The following is a 19,744-nucleotide window of genomic DNA, read 5'->3' on the forward strand; positions in this document are numbered from 1 at the left end:
AATTCTATCGGATGTTCAACAAATTTTGGGAAACTATTGCCTTTATTTTCAGGTATCAGATATCGTTTCTATGCAGTTCTTTACTTAATGTGAGCTCTCCCCATCACTCGGGCCCCTGATACTAACTTTACTATCGGTAGTGGGGTAAAGTTACTCATATTGAACGATTGTAAATTGTGAAGCAATCCACCTGTCTTTGCAGGAGATTACACAGTTTCTCCAAAACTGTCTCCCTCAGAATTAAATTCTCAAATGCCTTGCTTTCTAATGAGAATTACCATATTGCACATTGTAAATGTCCTTAATACTGCAAAATTAAAGACTATTGAAAAGTGTGAAACAAAAAAATAAACGTAGACATTGTTTTATTAATGTTAGATAGATTTTTAATTTTTACAAGGAAAGTGAGATTATTAGTTCACATGTTCTAGTTAAAGGTCTGATCTTTGATTCATTGTTGGATTAATCAGAGATGCAGCTGTTTTGGTTCCAGTGAACGTGACTCCCAGCGCTGGGTAGAATTCGTGTTGTGGGCAACAGTTCACTTGTTTCCAAATCTGTCTCTCTCTCTCTATTTCTCTCTATATCTGTCTCTATCTGTCTGTCTGTGTCTCTCACTCACTCACTCACACACACACACGCACACACACACACACACGTATATCTATTTCTATCGCAGAAACTGGACATGTAAATTCATTTCAAAATTTACAGCGCCTCTTCTAACTTTTGATTCCAATTACAAATCAACGGAACTGAATAATTACCAACAGATTCTGCACTATGTGCAATTTAATTACACAATCAATGGATGTATATAAACGTATTCTGTGTGTATATATTAAATATATGATATTATACATGGTACGTTCCCTGGATATACATATATATATATATATATAATTTTTAAAAATTTAACTTGAATGCAGTGTTGGAATTACAGTCAGACCAGATCTGTTTGTAACTATATTTCACCGTCTCAGTGTTCGTTGCTGTTGTTCGCTTTGATTATACACGAACAGCTTTCAGTATTCCCGAGTCCTGTAAAGAAAGAATAATTTCATAAAATGCTTGTATTTTATCGGTTATTCTGTTCCTCATATCAATAACCGCCTGTATATTTTTGTGGAAGTAGCACATCTTCCCCAGCCTACTGCCGGATTATAGTAGGTTATGGAAAATATCAAGGCTAGAATGGTCTGTACTCGGGATTGAAAATTATTTCAATAATATCTCAAGGTTCTCACATTCTATAATCGCATTTTATGATATTGTACAGGGGGGATTTGCAGACAATTAGACTTTAGATGTTATCGCATGTAAAAGACGTGTTTTTGCTGAGTAGTTAAACCTCGTTTTGTTGAAACCCAAACTCAAGCCATATCTGTAAAACATTCCTTGGCGGGAAGTCCGTCTTACTGTCGTCAGGAAATGGCGAAAACTCACAATGTAATTTACAAGAAGCATCTGCGGGTTCTGTGGAGTAAATCAATGAGCTGTTTCCTGACAACTGACCGCAGAGCTGAAAGCCGAGTTCAACCTCCATTCATTGTGAGTAAAGCCTAAAGGTACACAGATCTACCCAGCAACAATTGATACTGACTTCACAACGCACCCCATTGGTTATAATAAGTTGTACTGAGATCAATTTTTAAAGCCAGAATTATTGCTCATTGATTGAGGCATTTTCATAAATTGCTGCTGTCATTACTTTTATGGCCGTGGACGGAAGTTAGCTCAGCGCTTCAGTCACCAAGCCGGGCCGAAAACCGGTACAGAAGCTATAATTATGCTCAATGAAGTTGTTAGGTAATTGATAGGTAATTGAGATGGATGGACGGACGGACCAATGGATGGATGGATTGCAGGACGGGTAGATTTGGATCGATTTGTGGGATGTAAAAGGTGCTTATGTCCATTCACATTTTTGCATGAATTTTGTTTCCTAGACTGAGGTCGGCCCCTCATCACTGGCGCTGCCTGAATCATTCCCCCAATCCCTCCTGATTTGCAGGATAATACGGCCTCCTCCAATATCCACATCCAATTGCCTGAGTTGCTCTACCTATTCATTAAGAGAAGGCTGAGGATTTCCATCCGCTTCTTGTAACTCTAGTCTGATCAGGGCAAATCTTCATCAGAAAGAGATGAAGCGGAAATCTGACCGGGGTGAGGAGAGACAGAGTCTCAGACATGCAACATGTATCAATTTGTGTTTGACAAAAGGTCTCACAATGTCTTTATTTGAATTCACTCAATTACAACAGAAACGTGGTCGGTCTTTACAACCCTTTCTTTCTCCATGTTTCCCTTATTCCCATTTTACTGTGAGACTGGTGCAGTTAGACTGTCTGTTGAAAGGATTACTTACGAACAGCTGCCTTAATTCTTTGCCTACCTGTTTAATAAGCATATAATGTACTTCTTCCATTGCTCTCCGTCTCAAATATCCCATCTAATTCATCACAATCTATTTCCTTCAAATAAAATATAAAATTCTGTCACATCTGCTCTAAGCCTGAGTTCACTCATGAAAATAGCTCCAACTCCTTCAGCCCAGCCTGATACCTAAATACCCTGAGACTGGGTGCCATTTTATTGCCCTGGTCTGCACCTCCTTCGGACCATGATATTCCCCTCTATATCCATCTCTATATTTCTTCAATATTCCCCCTCTTCATTCCTCTCTATAATCTACTTTATATTCTCCTCTATATGCCCCTCTCTATTCCCTCTTTACCCCCTCTACATCACCCTCTATATCCCTCTCTAAATACCCCTCTATCTCCCCTCTCTATACCCCTCTAAATTCCTCCTCTCTAATCCTTTCCATATTATCTCGATTTCCCCTCTTTCGTCCCACCTATATTCCCCCTCTATATGCCCCTCTATATTCCACTCTTTTTCGCCCCCTATATTCCCCTCTATATTCCCTCTATATTCCACTCTACATTCCCCTCCATTTTCCTCTCTATATCCCCCTCTATATTCCCCTCTATATTTCCCTCTATATTTCCTCTATATTCCCATCTGTATTCCCTTCTATATTCACCTCTATTTCCCCCTCTATATTCCCTCCATATTCCGCTCTACATTCCCCACATATCCCCTTCATATCTCTCTCTATATCCCTCTCTGTATCCCCCTATAAACTCTCCTCGATATCCCCCTCTCGATTTCCCCTTATACGCCCCTCTATTTCCCACTCTAAATCCCCCAATACGCCCCTCTATAAGGCCCTCTATATCCCCTCTATAATCCCCTCAATATTCCCTCAATATTCCTCTCCCCGTTCCCCTCTGTATCCCCCTCTATTTTCCCCTCTATATCGCCCACTATATCCCATCGACATTGCCCCTCTATAATCCCCCTATATTCCCCCACGATAATCCCTTCGATATTTTCCTCTACATCACCCTCTATATCCCCCTTTATATCCCCCACTATATCCCCTCTATATTCCTCTCGATATTCCACCTCTATAATCCCCACGAAATAACCCTCTATATCCCCCTGTATATTGCCATCTATATTCCCCTCTATAATTCCCCTCTATATTCCCCTCTATCTTCCAGTCTATATCCCCTCTATATCTCCCTCTATATTGCCATCTATTTTCCCCTCTATAATACACATCTATATTCGCTCTATATTCCCATCTATATCCCCCTTTATATTCCACTCTATATTCCCACTTTATCCCCCTCTATATTCCCTCTATTTCGCTCTCCTTATTCTCCTCTATATTCCCATTTATATGCCACTCTATATTCCCTCTATTTCGCCTCGACATCTCCCTCAATATCCTCTGCTATATCCCCTCTACATTGTCCCCTCTATAATCCCCTCTATTTCCCCCTCTCTATATCCCCCTCTATAATCCGCTTTATATTCCCTTCTACATTCCCCTCCATAGCCCCCTCTATATCCCCTTCTATAACCCCCTCTATATCCCCCTCTATATCCCCCTCTATGTTCCCATCTATATCCCCCTCTATATTCCCCTCCATCATGTATGGGCACCAGTATGAATGCAATTCTCCAAGTATGACTTTGTCAAGAACTTGTAGAAAATTAGAAAGTGTTTTGAGTGAGTCCATAAGGGAAGACTATTTCCTCCATTTGGGGAGTCAGTGATGAGGGGTCATCAATTTAAATTGTCTATAAGAGAATGAGGAAGTGACTTGACGGTCTGGAGGTCGGAAGAGAAATAATTGGTAAAGATACTCTGGTTACAATAAGGTAGGCAAGGTTGACCGAAGCAAGGTGAATCCCGCCAAGCTGGACAACAGAGGAATGGCGTTGAAGGATGATGGTGTGATTAAGGCATGTGGATCATAGTCACTGCACTCAGTCACACCTTCATCTTTCTCCCCCTGTTGGTGTCTCTCAGAATCGTTCACTGTACTCAGTCACACCTTTATCTATCGACCTCAGTTGATGTCTCTCTGTATCACTGTACTCAATCACAGCTTGAGCTATCTCCCTCTATTGGTGTCCTTCGAGCCTGTTCCGCCACTACTGGGATCAGAAAGATGGGCTGCAATTACCGTTTCTGTCTGTAATCCTTGTATTCCTATGTACCTATAACAGAGCATACGAATTTCAAATGTCCACTTGAAATGTTACATCCTGAAAAAAGTCAAGAGGTTTGACAAGACAGGATCTGTCCCTCTCCAAATTCCTGGGCTGACACTTCCTGGAGAATTTCGGTACAGCCTCTTCTCAATGTTGTTCTTTCTGGTCCCTTTCAATGATTCTGCTGCAATGCTGTAAAATTAGTTTGCCGAAAGCTAACAATTTGTTTTGTCACCTTCCTTGAAATAGGTCCGACATTGGCGAGTTCTCGTTGCAGTGGAACCTCTCCTGCATTTATTCACTCATTGATTATTACTGTCAACCATTGATAGATCTTGGCCCAGGAGTAATGGTATTGTGAAGTTGGGCCGTATCTCCGACGTTGCGGGATTTCTGCCAACGACAAAGAGGTGACTCTTACCGCTGCCGATTTTCCGCCTCTCGAGATCATTTACAGAATTGTTGGCAGCTCTTTAACCTTTATTGTTGAGGGGGATATAGAGGGAGGGAACACTGGGGTTTGACCTTGGCCCCGCTCAAGCTTTGGAGCCTGAAGTTTACAACATTTGTCCCTGCGGATTTATCGGCTTTGAACCTATAAAGAAGGTCCATGAAAGTTAGATCAAAGTCATTGATTTGCAGAATATCTTTTTATGAGTTCGCTGCTACGAGTAGCTTTTTAGTGATTTTGTTTTCCACGAAATAATGATGACGAACCATTCCCTTTGAAATTGAGCTGCATTTCTATTAATGTCCCGGGCACGCATGCGCACGCTCACACGGGGCCGACAAAGAGCTGACTCTCAGCGACACCGATGCAACCTTTAGAACATCCATTAGGTGCCGCGCCAGACCAAACCAAGTGATTTTCTCCCGCTGCAGCTCTCAATTCGCCGGACAGCAGGGCAGCTGAAATGTGAAACAGGAGGGAAGGGAATCTCCATCCCTCAGACACGCTTCTCTTTGTTTCAATCAGTTTGAACAGATCCCAAAAGATATTACTGAGATTGCGGCATGTGCTTCACGTTGATCAATTTTGGTCAAGCTATTTTCTTCATAACAGTGCACCCTGCAATATCTATCAATCTGTGTATCTGTGTAATATATCCTTCACATAGACACAGACACATATAATATATAGATAGACAGATAGATAGATAGATAGAAACATAGATGGATAGATGGATGGATAGATAGATAGATAGATAGATAGATAGATAGGTACATAGATTGATAGATGGATAGATTGACAGACGGACGGATTCTAATATAAATATAGATATATATATTTGCGAGGGTGGGAGCAGATAATAATTTTTGGTTGGACGCATACGTTTATTCTTGTCAATAGCTATCAGCAGCTGCGTGCAATTTGTAATGTATCTCCTATTATGTCGTAATATTCGCGTTGAAAGGCTGGGGATGCAACAATCTTCCAGAGACGATTGGGGATTGAGGGGGACTATAGAGGAGGGACAGCGCTATTAGTGCTAAAATCTGTTGTGTGAAAGTTTACTAATGCACACTTGTATTGTGCTGTGCCAATTGATCGCAGTTGTTTTTATGTTAAGGATCTTTTTCCTGCAGTATTTTCTAAATAGCTAACACTGATTCTGTGAGGCAGAGCCCGGAACTGTGCACTCACAGCACCGCCGTTTGGGCTGCTGCAGGGTCCTACACCCCTCAAACTGCTCTAACTCTCATCTGGTTCAGAGGAACAACTGAAAAGAGCACAATCAAAGTGTTTGCTTTTTGTAATAGTGTGTGTGAGTGGACAACAAATATCATTCTTAATGGTTAAAAGTACATTCCACATGGATAAATTATTATCTTCACCAATTATTTTCAGCATTTTTTTTTCTGTTATTAATAAATGTCATTGCAGATCGTTTATATCTTTAACATGTTTTTATAACTCTTCGTCAGAAAACGATGTCATGCTGACCATTCTGTTACCAAGGCAAGCTTGTCCCAAGTATTCTGTTGGAAAAGTGATGAGATCACACAATGAATAGCTGAACCTATCCTAGAATCATATAATGTGCGACACTGAAGGCCGCCGTTTGGCAATAGCGGCGCTTCCTCTTCAAATGTGCCTTCGGATCTCATGTTCCTGCGATTTACGGTGTATTTTTGATATTTTTCCTCTCAAATACTTAACCAATTCACCTTCAATCGTCGAGATGGTTAAAACAATCCAGGGACCTTCTGCATGAAAAGAAATCTCCCAGCACATCCTCCTGCTCTCCTCGTGATAACACTGATCCCATACCGCGTGAATGGCCAACCAGTGGAAGCAATCTTTTATTATTTACCCTTTGTGCTCTATGATTCTCGGATGATCTCTAAAACTGTGTTGCTGTTTGGAACATACTATCTATCAATATTTTTTCACAAAAATGTGTTACTTCACATTTCCTTGCATTCAACAGCATTTGTCACCTCTCTCCTCTTTCTACTAACCGGCCTATGTCCTGTAATCTTCTGAATTATTTTTCATAGCTTTGGGATTATAATTTGGAACCATCAGCAAACTGTGATAGCATTCGTCTTTTGTCGATATCCAAACCATTTGTGTAAATGTCAATAAAAACAGAAAAAGAAAAGGGGCCCGAGCACAGATCCCTACAGTCTGCCACTGACCACATCATGTGAATGCAAAAACAAAATCCAGTTACCCCTACACTTTCACTTCAGCCCCTCAGCCACCGCTCTGTCCAGATAGCCACATTCCCTTTACTACCATGTGCCTTGCTTTTTGCAAAAAGTCTCTTATGTGACACCTCAGGAAACGTCTTCTAAAAATCCATAGATAAAAACAGGCCCTTTCCCTTCATCTGTGCTCCAGTTGAAATCCTCAAGCACAACCTGTACTTGATCGATCCACGCTGTCTGTCCCTGATCAGCCCACGCCTTTCTCAGTGTTCATTAATATCATCCCGTATAATGGACTGCAGCGGTGAAATGTTCCTCTTTAATGTTCCAGGGATAGAGTATTCACTGGGGACGGTGCATTGAGGGAACTCAACGCCTGCTACCATGGAGTCTCTCTGGTTTCTTGTCAAGTGATCATCTCAGCATCACACAAAAGTTCCTGATATAAACCTGGAGTGTGTGATGATTTGTGCAAGTGATGGTAAAAATGAAAGTAAGATTAATAAGTGTGTAATTCTCTCACTTAATTATTTCCGTTGATGAAGGGAATGCAACACTTGCTACTATCGAGCGACTTTCGGACTATTTCTGTTTCCACAGCCTTTTTTTGACCATTACCTCCACTATTTCCCTCGCAACCTCTTCCAATTTTTTGGATGCGGAACTACAAGGGCCTGCTGATCCGTGGCAGACGAAATTCAACGCAGAAAGGTGTGAAGTGATACATTTCTGTGGGAAGAACTAGGAGAAGCAATATAAACTAAAGGGCACAATTCTAAAAGGAGTGCAGGAACAGAGAGATCTGGGGGTGCACAAATCGTTGAAGGTCGCAGGGCAGGTTGAGAAAGCAGGTTGATAAAGCATAGGGGATCGTGGTCTCTATAAATAGAGGCATGGAGTACAAAGGCAAGGAGGTTGTGATGAACCTTTATAAAACACTGGTTGGACCACAACTGGAATATTGGGTCCAGTTCTGGGCACTGAACTTTAGGAAGGATGTGAAGGCCTTAGAGAGGGTGCAGAAAAGATTTACTAGAATGATTCCAGGGATGAGGGACTTCAGTTACCTGCATTGACTGGAAAAGCTGCGGATGTGCTCCTGAGAGCAGAGATGGTTTAGAGGAGATTTGAGAAAGGTATTCAGAATCATGAAGGCTCTGGAGAGAGTCGATAGAGAGAAACTGTTCCCATTGGCGGAGCGGTCAAGAATCAGAGGACATAGATTTAAGGCGATTGGCAAAAGAACCAAAGGCGAGATGAGAAAAAACGTTTTTGACACAGCGAGTGGATGTGATCTGGAATGCACTGCCTGAGGGGGTGGTGGAGGCAGATTCAATCATGGCCTTCAAAAGGGAACTGGATAAGTACTTGAAGGGAAAAACATTTCGGGGTTATGGGCATATGGCAGGGGAGTGGGACTCGCTGGATTGCTCTTACAGACAGCCGGCACGGACTCGACGGGTCGAATGGCCTCCTTCCGTGCTGTAATCTTTCTATGATTCCATGATTATGAACGTAGATATTGCCTTCACTTATTTGCCCTATAACTTGTAGAAATGGACCAAAAACAATTGTTGTTTGAATTCGTTGAGACATTTGCATTTCTCTCTCTCTCTTTATTCTGGGTTGTGTTGGGGGAACATGTGGTGCTGATTTTCGGTGCTCAACACTCTAATCTGGGACTTCTATTTCTGTGATTATTTACATAAGCGCCTTTGGTTTCGGTGAAATGTTCACGGCAGCAAACCCAGATCATCAAAGTCAGTTATTGATTTGTTTGAACTCACAAATAGGTTTTATTTTCAGAATATTGACAGTTTGGTCCGAAGAAATAGAAATGTCTCGAACAGTGGCATCAGTGGCTGTTTTGTTCAATTAGAACAGATGTTATTTGTATCAAAGGGGAACACGATTAAAATTAAGAACCCAGTTCGGCTGCAGAAATCAGTCGAACATTCCGAAAGAGGCTGGTGTTCCTCTGGATGTCAACTTTGTGGAACTTTTAACCCATGTAAAGTAAACAGGTTAAAGCAATGACCAGAGCAATGTTCTACAGACGCATTAATCTCTGAGCTTTTAACATATCGCAACTTGTATTTTCAAATGTTGACATTTAAAAAGAAAGACTTGCATTTATATAGCGCCTTTCATGACCTCCGGACGTCCCAAAGGGCTTTGCAGCCCATGAAGTACTTCTGAAGTGTGGTCACTGTTGAATGTCGGAAATACGGCAGCCAATTTGCGCACAGCAAGATCCCACAAACAGCAATGAGATAATGAATACTGAACGAGAGGGATAGAGGGAGCAATAGAGAGAATGGGAGAGAGTGAGAAACGGAAGAAGTGGGAGAGACAGAAGGAAACAGACAGAGAGAGGGAGAGACAGGGAAAAACAGAGATGGAGAGAGAGAGAGACAGGGGGAGACAGAAAAGGGAGATAGGGGCAACAGTGAGAGAGAGAAAGAATGAGAAAGGTAGGTGGAAACAGAAAGGCAGAGGAAGAGATGGGGAAACAGTTAGGGAGAGAGCAAGATGGAGAAAGATACAGCAGCCAATTTTTGAACAGTAAGATCCCACATGGAGCAATGAGATAAATGACCAGATGATCTGTTTCAGTGATGTTGATTTAGTGATAAACATTGGAGCAGGAGAAACCCCCTGCTCTTCTTCAAAATAGTATCATGGGATTTTTCACGTCCACCTGGGAGGACAGACAGTGCCTCAATTTATCGTCTCATCCAAAAGAATGCACTTCCGACAGTGCAGCACTCCTCCGGTACTGCACTGGATTGTCATCCAATATTGGGCTCAATTCTCTGCCTTTGGCCCATATCCCTGAACACCTTTGGTTGCCAAAAAGCTATCTATCTCAGATTTAAACTTAGCAATTGAGCTGAGATAGATTTGTCTTACACTGACCCGTTTCCTCAACTACTTCTTACAACATTCTAACCACTCTTTGAGTAAAGAAGTTTCCCCTGAATTCCCTATTGGATTTATTAGTGACTATCTTATATGTATGGTCCCTTGTTCTGGACTCCCCCGCAAGTGGAATCATCTTCTCCATATCTACCCTATCAAACCCTCTCATAATCTTAAAGACCTCTGTCAGGTGACCCCTCAGTCTTCTCTATTTTACAGAAGAGAGCCTCAGCCTGTTCAATTTTTCCTGAGGTTCAACCTCTCGATTGTGGTATGAGCCTAGTGAATCTTTTCTGCACCTTCTCCAGTGCCCCATAGCCTTTTTATAATATGGAGATCAGAACTGTTCATAGGACTCCAAGTGTGGTCTAACCAAGGTTCTATACAAGTTTAACATAAATTTTCTGCATTCCAATTCTACTCCTCTAGAAATGAACCCCAGTGCTTGGTTTGCTTTTTTATGGCCTTAATAACCTGCATCACTACTTTTAGTGATTTGTGTATCTTTACCCCCAGGTCCCTCTGCTCCTCTCCCCCATTTAGATTCTTATTTGCCAAGGAGTATGTGACCTCCTTATTCTTCCTATCTAAATGTACCACCTCACACTTCTCTCTATTGAAATTCATTTGCCAATTACTCGCCCATTCTGCAGGTTCCTGTTTTATGTCGCAGGAGTGCTGTCCTATCGGAGGGGCAGTCCGGATGGAGTGCTGCACTGTCGGAGGTGCCGTGTTTCTGATAAGAGTTTACCCAGCTGGGTGTAAAAGATTCCCCGGGACTATTGGAGGAAGAGATGGGAAGTTCTCCCTTGTGTCCTGGGCCCAATATTTATCCTTCCACTGCAACAGATTATCTGGTCATTTATCTCATTGCTGTTTGTGGATCCTTGCTGTGCGCAAATGACTGCCGCCTTTCCTACATTACAACAGTTCAAAGGTACTTCTTTGTCTGCAACGCGCTTTGGGCCATCCTGAGGTCGTGACAGGCGCGATTTTACATGCAAGTCTTTATTATGGTTTGAATGAGTTCAAACAGCCTGCATCGAGGCCATCAAAGGGCTCAGATGTTGCATTTCCACATCTATGTGGGAGAAACATAAATTAAAGAGAAAAAGACGGAAAGACACACGCACATATGTGCTACAGACACTCCTCTCTCTCCCTTAGTGGCAATTTTACATTGGCCATTTCCGGTCACCGAGTACCTAACTGGAGGAAATTGTCTTTTTCCTAATCACCTTTTCAATGCAATTCATAATTTTAAAACTTTTGTTAAATTTCCGTTTAGGCTTATCTTCTGCAGTGGAAATAGTTGCAGATTCTAATGTATCTCCTCACACGATAGCGTGCCGTGCCTGGTATCATCCTGGTGAATCTACACTGTATATTCTGTATGGCTTTGGTGTCCTTTTTACAATGGGACTCCCAAAACGATGAAATAAAAACAGAAAATGCTGGAAATACTCAGGAGGCCAGGCAGCATCCGTGGAGAAAGAAACAGAGATAACGTTTCAGGTAGATAGACTTCTTCCAGTTCTGACAAAAGGTTGTCGACCTGAAACGTTAACTCTGTTTCTCTCTCCACAGATGCTGCCTGACCTGCTGAGTATTTCCAGCATTTTCCGTTCATATTTCAGATTTCCAGCATTCGCAGAATTTTACTTTTGATTTCGCCCAAAACTATGAGATGTTTAATGTCCACCCGAACCACCAGAACAGGTACATAGGATGCCAGTTTAATGGGCTATTCGAGTAACCGCACCTCCGTCTATGCAGCTTTAATAATGAGTGCTCTAAGTTCTAGGTCAGAAAGTTGACATCAGCCCAGAACCTCTGATGCGGAGATCATAGTGGTAACTACTGATGGTCACACAAAGAGCCAAACTCAAGTTACTTTATTTTTGTCGGTATCATAGAATCTGCCAATTTACAGCAGGGAGGCAGGTCCTGTTTGGTGCTACTGGCTGTTCACCTGGAATTGTTTACTGCAATCCCATTTTTCTGCCCTTTCCCTATATCATTTTTATAGCCTCCATTTTTAAAAGCCTCTCAATTTCTGTGTGGCCATTCCCGTGCCTCCCTAACTGTTTCTCAATGTATTCATGTATCTCCTTTACCCATCACTATTTCTGTGTCACCTCTGTCTTTCGTTCTTTCTATCCATCTATTTCTTTCTTTCTGTCTTTCTTTCTTTAATTGGTGTTTTATTCTCGACTCAGTATCCACTCTTGGCAAAGCGTTTTACTTTATGATTAACCTTCTTTACCAACAGATTTTTTTCTGTCCCCTGTTCTTCCAGTGACAATCTTCAGCCGATCTCCCCTTTCACTGAATGTGTTAAAACCAAGTTCATATTTTATTCTTTAAACTGAAATGGAGGTAAATACAGTTTTGAACTATAATGGAGATATTCCGGTTATCGAGCTGTTCGGGTCAGCCCGCCCACAGAGACAGGAAGTCTGTTCAGGTTGAAAACATAAAGCTGCTGCCTTTGATTTCATTCTGAGTCAACACACTTCCTGTTTTTCTGCTGCCTGCTCGAAACCACACATCTCACTTCTGAGCAAAAAATAAATACAGGAGCCATAATCTGATGGCAACATCTTACAGCGCGGTCTAAATATGGCCGCAGGGTCGGTGCAGAAGGACAGAGATAAGCATTGCGGTGATATTTGCAAATGAGCCATTCTCTGTTCGAGTCTCCATTGAGGACATGACTGGCGGTATCTTTGGAAACAGTCACTCAGCTTCCTCTGGTATCTGAAGCAGTGACCTGATGGTTCGCTGCCTTTCATTTCATGTCTTTCTCTCTATTACTTATTTCTCTATTCCTCAGCTTTTTTCCCTCTCGCTCCCTCCTGACTCTTTCTATTTTTAAGTCCCTTTCTCCCTCTTTTTCTCTTTCTTAGTTTTTCCTTCTCTGTTTGTCCCTCGTTCTCCCTGTATTTCTCTCCATCTCAGTGTATCGATTCCTTTGTCTCCCGAACTGTTTCTCTCTGTATTTATATCTCGCCTTGTCCCATCACCATTTCTGTGTCTACCACTGTCTTTCATTATTTCACTCTCTCTCTGTTTCTGTCACTATTTCATTCTTTCTTTCTTGTATCTTTTTGCCTCTGTCGTATTTTTTTCTATCCTTCTCTCCCTAACGCTCTCAGTATCTCTCTGTCCTTGTTGCTGTATAATAAACTGAGGCCCGTCTGCCCTCTCAAGTGGACATAAAGATTTCCGCGGCATATTTAGGGAGGTTCTCTCGCTGTCCTTTCCAACAGATACAAAAAGTAATCACAAAGGTTATTGGAAAGTTGGCTTTTATCTCAAGGGGACTGGAATTCAAGGGGGTGGAAGTTATGTTCCAGCTGTACAGAGCTCAGGTTATACCCCATCGGTGGTACTGCATTCAGATCTGGGCACTGCAACTCAGGAAGGATATATTGGCCTTGGAGCGGGTGCAGCGCAGATTCACCAGAATGATACTTTTTCCCATTCCTGGGATGTGGGCATTTATTGCCCATCGCCAGTGGGTGCGGGGCGGGGGGTCTTCTTCTTGAACCGCTGCAGTCCTATTCGTTCTTGCTGTCTGATACAACTAAGTGGCTCGCTCGGCACTTGACAAGGCAGTTAAGAGTCCACCAGGTTGCTGTGGGATTGGAGTTGCATTTGGCCAGACCGGTAAAGGGCGGCAGATTCCCTTCCCTAAAGGCCTTTAGGGAACCAGTTGGGTTTTTACAACAATCCGATAGCTTCATGGTTACTTTTACTGAGATCAGATTTTCATTTAGTGTTTAAACAACTGAATTCAAATTCTCAATCTTTCATATTTGAACTCATGTTCTCTGAATTAATCGTCCAGCCCTCTGTATTACCAGTACAGGAACATAATCACCACACTACCGTGCCCCTAATTATTACACTGCACCCTCTTTCTGCTGTTGTAACGCAACCATGCCTTCATTATTGTTGTTATTTTTATTATTTTTATTACTATTATTCGAATAGATTCTGTCTCTCCTTCATTACACTGGACCCTGGCCTCTGTTATTACTATGATATCAAAACCCTCTGCCCTTGTATTTCAGTGGTTCTTTGTTGTTGTAACAGTAAACCCTCCCTCTGCTCTTATTGCACTAGACCCTGTTCTGTTTTGTTACACTAGACCCTGGGGTAGATTTTAGTTGTCATGGCCTGGAACTAAAGTCAGGCGGGTTCTCCAAAGGCCGTGCGATCCATTCAGCAGATTAGCTCCCAGGTAGTGATGACGGAAGTCTTCCCCAATCTCTGCTATCGTTACACTAAACATCCTGTCTGTTAAACCAGAGGATGAGTTTGTGAATTTTATCGGAGAACAATGCATCTGTTATTGTTACTGTCGACAATTCTTACACCAGACCTCCCTTTGTTGTGGTTACACTAAAAACCCTGGGAGTAATTTTCACCTTCATCGCCTGGATAGTAATTCATTTCCTGTGAACAAACACCATAATCTGTTTAATCTCTGTTCATATTACACTAAGCTCTGCCTCAATTATTAATGCACTAGACCATGTCTCTGTTTATACTGCACCAGGCCCTGCCTCAGATATTACTGCACTCGACCCGGTGTCTTTTTATATTACACTGCACCCTGTCTCAGTTATTACTGCCCAACCATCTTCAGCAGCTTCATCAATGACCTTCACTCCATCGCAAGGTCAGAAATGAGAATATTCGCTGATGATTGCACAGTGTTCAGTTCCATTCGCAACTCCTCAGGGAATGAAGCACTCCTTTCCCGCATGCAGCAAGACCTGGACAACATCCAGGCTTGGGCTGATCACTGGCAATTAGCATTCGCGCCAGACAAGTGTCAGGCAATGACCATCTTCAACAAGAGAGAGTCTAACCGCCTCCACTTGACATTCAACGACATTACCATTCGGTGGCCGAATCCCCCACCATCAACATCCTGGGGGTCACCATTGACCAGAAACTTAACTGGACCAGCCGCATAAATACTGTGGCTACAAGAGCAGGTCAGAGGCTGGGTATTCTGCGGCGAGTGACTCATCTCCTGACTCCCCAAAGCCTTTCCACTATCTGCAAGGCACAAGTCAGGAGTATGATGGAATACTCTCCACTTGCCTGTATGAGTGCAGCTCCAACAACACTTAAGAAGATCGACACCATCAAGGACAAAGCAGCCCGCTTGATTGGCACCTCATCCACCTCCCTAAACATTCACTCCCTTCACCACCGGCGCACAGTGGCTGCAGTGTGTACCATCTACAGGATGCACTGCAGCAACTCGCCAAGGCTTCTTCGACAGCTCCTCCCAAACCCGCGACCTCTACCACCTAGAAGGACAAGGGCAGCAGGCACATGGGAACAACACCACCTGCACGTTCCCCTCCAAGTCACACACCATCCCGACTTGGAAATATATCGCCGTTCCTTCATCGTCGCTGGGTCAAAATCCTGGAACTCCCTTCTTAACAGCACTGTGGGAGTACCTTCACCACACGGACTGCAGCGGTTCAAGAAGGCGGCTCACCACCACCTTCTCAAGGGCAATAAGGGATGGGTAATAAATGCTGGGCGAGCCAGCGAAGCCCGCATCCCATAAACGAATAAAAGGAAAGACAAGGTGTCTGTTTATATTACACTGCACCCTGCCTCATTTATTATTGCACTCGACCAGGTGTCTGTTGAAATTACACTGCATCCTGCCTCAATTCTTACTGCATTAGACCAGGTGTCTGTTTTTATTACACTACAGCCTGCCTCAGTTATTCCTGCACTGGACCCTGACTCTGTTTATATTACACTGCATCCTGCCTCAATTCTTACTGCATTCGACCAGGTGTCTGTTTATATTACACGACAGCCTGCCTCAGTTATTCCTGCACTAGACCCTGTTTCTGTTTATATTACACTGCATCCTGCCTCAATTCTTACTGCATTAGACCAGGTGTCTGTTCATATTACACTACACCCTGCCTCAGTTATTCCTGCACTAGACCCTGACTCTGTTTGTATTACACTGCATCCTGCCTCAATTCTTACTGCATTAGACCAGGTGTCTGTTTATATTACACTACACCCTGCCTCAGTTATTCCTGCACTAGACCCTGACTCTGTTTGTATTACACTGCATCCTGCCTCAATTCTTACTGCATTAGACCAGGTGTCTGTTCATATTACACTACACCCTGCCTCAGTTATACCTGCACGAGACCCTGTTTCTGTTTATATTGCAACAGACCATGTATCATAGTATGATAGCACCATAGCAAGTACAGCAAAGGACGCCATTCGGCCCATTGTGCCTGCGCCGGCTCTTTGAAAGAGCTATCCAATGATCCCATTTCCCAGCTCTTTCGACATAGCCCAGTAATTTATTTCCCTTCAAGTATTTATCGAATTCCCTTTTGAAAGTTAATATTCAATCTACTTCCACCACCCTTTCAGGCAGCGCATTCCAGATATGTAACAACTCGCTGTGTCAAAAAATGATTCCTCATGGCGCTTCTGGCTCTTCTACTGATCACCTTAAATCTGTATCCTCTGGTTACCGACCTTTCTGCCATTGGAAAGAGTTTCTCCTTATTTACTCTATCAGAACCGTTCATGATTTTGAACACATCTATCAAATCTCTTCTTAACCTTCTCTCTTATAAGGAGAACAACCCCAGCATCTTCAATCTCTTCACATAACTGAAGTCCCTCACCCCTGGCACCATTCTAGTAAATCTCTTCTGAACCCTCTCCAAGACCTTGACATCCTTCCTTCAGTGTGGTGCCAAGAATTGAACGCAATACTCCAGCTGCAGCTTACCGAGTGTTTTATAAAGGTTTAGCATAACTTTCTTCTTTTTGTACTCTCAGCCTCTATTAAAAAAGCCCAGGGCCCCATATGCTTTTTAAAAGCCTTTTCAACTTGTTCTGCCACCTGCGAAGATTTGTGTGCATACACCCTCGGTTTTGTCTGTTCATGTACCCCCTTTAAAATTGTATCATTTCGTTCATATTTCTTCTCCTCATTCTGCCTACCAAAATGTATCACATCACACTTCTCGACGTTAAATTTCATCTGCCATGTGTCTGCCCATTTCACCAGTGTGTCCTTGTCCACCTGAAGTCTGTTACGACCCTCCGCATTGTTTACTACATTTCCGAGTTTCGTGACATCAGCAAACTTTGAAATAATACCCTCTACACCCAAGCTTAGGTCATTAATATATTACAAAAAGTAGTTTGATGTCTCAGTTATTAATGCAATAGACCATGTCTCTGTTTAAATTACACTGGGCACTGTCTCAGTTATTATTGCAAGAGGCCATGTCTCAATTTATGTTACATTTCCCCCTGTCTCAGTTATTACAGCACAAGATCATGTCTCTGATTATATTATACTGGACCCAATCTCAATTATTACTTCACTGGACATATGTCTCAGCCATTGCTTCAGTAGACCACGGCTCAGTTAATACTCCACTAGGCCATGACTCTGTTTATATTACACTAGGCGCTGTCTCAGTTATTACTGCACTCGACCATGTTCTGTTGATAATACACTACATCTTGGCTCAGTTTTCACTGCACTAATCCACGTCTCTGTTTATATTACACTGGACCATGCCTCAGTTAGTACTGCAATAAACCATGTCTCTTTTTATAATACACCTGACGATGTCTCAGTTATTACCTCAATAGACCATGTGTCATTTTATATCACACTAGATCCTGTCTCAGTTATTACGGCATTAGGCCAAGTATCTGGTTATATTACACGAGACCATGTCTCTGTTTACATTATACTAGGCCCTCGCTCAGTTATTTCTGCACTAGTACATGGCTCGGGTAAGAAAAAAATGGTAATAAGACAAGTATGGCTAGAGTACAAACAAATGTTAAGATGTCTAAAAATGCGAGAAAGACCAATTTAAAGGCACTGTATCTGATTGCACGTTGCATTCGTAATAAGGTAGATGAATTAACACTGCAAATAGATGCAAACGGATATGATATAACTGCAATTACAGAGACATGGTTGCAGGGTGACCAAGGCTGGGAGCTGAATATCCAAGCATATTCAATATTTAGGAAGGACAGGCAAAAATGAAAAGGAGGTGGGGTGGCGTTGTCAGTAAAGGATGAAATCAGAGCAACAGTGAGAAAGGATATTGGCTCAGAAAATCAAGATGTAGAATTAGTCTGGGTAGAGTTAAGAAGCATCAAGGGGCAAAAAACACTGGTGGGAGTTGTCTATCGGCCTCCAAACAGTAATGGTGATGTAGGGGATGGCATCAAACAGGAAATTAGAGGTGCATGTAACAAGGGTACTCGAGTAATCATGGGTGACTTTATTCTAAATATAGACTGGCCAAACCAAATTAGCAATAATACTGTGGAGGATGAATTCCTGGAGTGTGTACGAGATGGTTTCTTAGACCAGTACGTTGAGGAACCAACCAGGAAACAGGTTATCCGAGATTGGGTATTGCGCAATGAGAAGGGATTAATTAATAATCTTGTTGTGCAGGGTTCTTTAGGGAAGAGTGTTCACAACATGATAGAATTCTTCATTTAGATGCAAAGTGAAGTAGTCCAATCAGAAACTAGGGTCCTAAATCTAAACAAAGGAAACCACGATTTTATGAGGAGTGAGTTGGCTGTGATAAATTGGGAAGTTTCATTAAAAGGCATGACGGTGGATAGACAATGGCTAACGTTTAAGGAACGAATACATGAATTGCAACAATTATACAATCCTTCCTGGCGAAAAAACACAAAACGAAAAGCGGCACAACCATGGCTAACAAAAGAAATTAAGAATAATATCATTAAAATTAGTATCCATATAAAGTTGCAAGAAAAAGTAGCAAGACTCAGGATTGGGAGCAGTTTAGAATTCAGCAAAAAATGATTAAGAGATTGATTAAGAGGGGAGCAATAGATTATGAGAGTAAACTTGCAAGGAACATCAAAGTGGACTGTAAAAGCTTCTGCAAGTATGTAAAAAGAAAAAGATTAGTGAAGACAAATATAGGTCCCTTACAGTCAGAAGCGGGATTATTTATAATGGGGAACAAGGAAACGGCAGAGCAATTAAACAAATACTTTGGTTCTGTCTTCACGGAAGAGGACACAAATAACTACCCAGAAATGCTAGGGAACTAAGGGACTAGTGAGAAGAAGGAATTGAAGGAAATTAGAATTGGTAAGAAAATAGTGCTGGAGAAATTACTGGGACTGAAAGCCGATAAATCCCCAGGGCCTGATAATCTTCAACCCAGAGTACGAAAAGAGGTGGCCATGGAAATACTGGATGCATTAGTTGTCATCTTCTAAAATCTTAGAGATTATTATCAGTTCCTGCTGATTGGAGGGTTGCAAATATAACCCCACTATTTAAAACAGGATGGATAGAGAATATAGGGAACGACAGACCGGTAAGCCTAACATCAGTAGTAGGGAAAATGCTAGAGTCTATTATAAAGGTTGTGATAACAGGACACTTAGAAAATGTCAACGGGATTAGGCAAAGTCAACATGGATTTATGAAAAGGAAATCGTGTTTTGCAAACCTACTGGAGTATTTTTGAGGATG

General features: G+C 42.2%; 1 pseudogene; it reads left to right on the forward strand.

The window, feature by feature from the left end:
- LOC137315687 (zinc finger protein 850-like) overlaps positions 1 to 19,744 on the forward strand; it is a 200,386-nt pseudogene that overhangs the window by 57,139 nt on the left and 123,503 nt on the right.

Source organism: Heptranchias perlo, unplaced genomic scaffold (genome assembly GCF_035084215.1).
Source record: "Heptranchias perlo isolate sHepPer1 unplaced genomic scaffold, sHepPer1.hap1 HAP1_SCAFFOLD_56, whole genome shotgun sequence".
Classification (NCBI taxonomy): Eukaryota; Metazoa; Chordata; class Chondrichthyes; order Hexanchiformes; family Hexanchidae; genus Heptranchias; species Heptranchias perlo.